We start from the raw sequence: 2,130 nt of genomic DNA, 5'->3' as shown, positions 1-2,130 counted from the left end.
CACATACGTAGACGTGCATTTGAGAATGGTAACCAGCTCTTCTGTTTCCCCAAGGTTAGCCAAGTCTCTTCCCAGGTCACCACAACTGATAAGAATCTGTGATGACGCATCTTAGAGGGGGCACAGGGAACAACTTAGGTTATACTTCTCTGGAGGCTGCCCCACGAGGGGATGTTCGCACTATCTACGTGGTTCTTTTGGCTGAAGGAAGGACCAAATGCCCGCCCAGGGCCTCCTCCACAGTCACACCGCCAGGAGGCAATGGCTTCTGCCCTTTCCCGTGACTGCGGAGCAGATTCCTCCTCCATGGAAGGAGCCATGAGCGGGGGCATGAAGAGGATGCAGGCCAGGGTGCAGGCACACTTAGGGGCAGTTGTGCTGGGCTTGGTCCTCACTGCTTGAACACCTTCTGCCAATCACCCTGGTCCCCTGGCCTGGGTCTCTCTGTAGGCAAACCTGGGACAGGAGGATGGCACTTGCCCCACCCAGGGATGAACATGAACATGAGAAGAACAAGGAGGAAAGAGCTCACAGGCAGATATGGGCTGGGCTTGGTGGCCTTTCCGTAACTTAATCCTTCGGCGCCACCCTTTCCTCTTCTGTAGAAACAGGCTCAGCGATGCTAGCCTTAAAGTCAGAAAATGCAGAGGCAATGCCTAGGGGCCCCAACCCTAGGGACCCCAACCTACTCTTTGCCATTCTTCTGTCGCCCTGGCTCTGGGTCCTCCGAAAAGCAAACGTGCTCAACCCCCAACACGGGGGTTCTGCTCCCCTGCAGGTATAGAAGAGGGGCAGTCTCCCTCCTCCAGGAGCCCGAGGAGGGTCCTCAGGAGAGATTTCTCCCTCTCTGGCTCTAGCGACTGTCTTGTTCCCTCTCCAGGTCCAGGCTCTGATAGTAACAACTTGTACGTCAACGAGCAGGAACCTGCATCTCAGCAATGCCATGTTGCAACATGACCTCCTAGCACACAGCCCGGCCAGCGGGGGAAGAGACCCGGCCTTCTGTCATGTGAGCATCTCACTCAGGACGTCTGTCCCGCAGTCTTGGGCCCAAGCACTTCCCTGTTGGCTGTTGCCCAGACCCCAGATACTCTGCCCGTGGGCTGACCGACCCCATGACAGGGACTCACCATCCTCTGAGAGAGCACAAGGGCAGGCCAGCTCCCCTGAGTCCTCTGAGCCCCCTGGGGCGGGGACGACATCCAGCGGAGGGAAGTCACGCCTCTCTACCTGCCGTGGTTCAGCCTCCTGGAGCCGCAGGGCTGGCGTACTCACAGCCGCTCTCCTTGTCTCCAGAGCCCAGAGTCCCAGCCCCAGAGAGCAGGTACCTGGTCTCCTCTGCCCATTTGCACTGAGGCCAGACACCCAGCATCTCTCCCCAGAACAGAGCTGGATTACGACAAACCCAGGAGGATTAGGGGGACGCCATCTGCAGAGAGAGTAATTAGCTTAGCAGGCTACACAGACTGTTCCTGGCCCTCTGCCCAAGGGTACACTCTTCAAGACAGTTAAACACAGGCTTGTAGGGGAGCCGGCCAAGCACCAGGGCTAAAAGGGGCTCTCCTCGGCCCCGATTCCAGTTGCCTGCATGGCCCACAAGCGGCCTGTGCTGGCAAAGGGCATAGGACACCCACCCCACGGAAACGCCAGTCCTGAGTGGGGGACACTGGGGGACGAGGTAGCTGGCTGGTTGCCGTACACGAGATAGGAATTAGGTACATTGAGTCCCCTACGTATGAACCTTCAAGTTGAGAGCTTTCAAAGCGCGTCAGCGTCAGGCACAGCTTGCCCTCCGTCTCATATGGCTGATGACCCCTCAGCTCTACCATCTCCCACCTCCTCTCCTTCCTCCAGTCAGTAACTCTTCTTGGCCATTCTCTCGATGCCAGCCCCTGTATGCCTGCTGTAAGTATTACCGAACTTTTCAAGGTACTATACTGTAAGATTAAAAATGTTTATTTTCTGTGTTTGTTTTTTAATGTATCATTTGTGTGAAAAGTGTCATAAAGCTGTGACAGTACAGTACTACACAGCCGACTGTGTTAATGGACTCCTAGGCTACTGTGGCTGGGTTTTGTTTGTTCTTGTTTAGTCACTAAGTTGTGTCCCACTCTTTTGCAACCCCTCGGG

At 55.7% G+C, this 2,130-nt stretch overlaps 1 protein-coding gene across 1 annotated transcript in view; it reads right to left on the bottom strand.

Moving 5' to 3' along the window:
• The window catches only part of RP1L1 (retinitis pigmentosa 1-like 1), a 38,619-nt gene extending 37,423 nt beyond the window's left edge, over positions 1-1,196 (bottom strand). Inside the window, exon 1 of the mRNA XM_010840314.1 lies at positions 1,131-1,196. The gene's annotated coding sequence lies outside the window, so the exon portion shown is untranslated. The remainder of the gene's footprint in view (positions 1-1,130) is intronic.
• Between the last annotated feature and the right edge of the window lie 934 nt (positions 1,197-2,130).

Source organism: Bison bison, unplaced genomic scaffold (genome assembly GCF_000754665.1).
Source record: "Bison bison bison isolate TAMUID 2011002044 unplaced genomic scaffold, Bison_UMD1.0 scf7180017864143, whole genome shotgun sequence".
In the NCBI taxonomy this organism is placed as follows: domain Eukaryota; kingdom Metazoa; phylum Chordata; class Mammalia; order Artiodactyla; family Bovidae; genus Bison; species Bison bison.
This window is presented reverse-complemented; position numbering and strand designations above follow the sequence as displayed.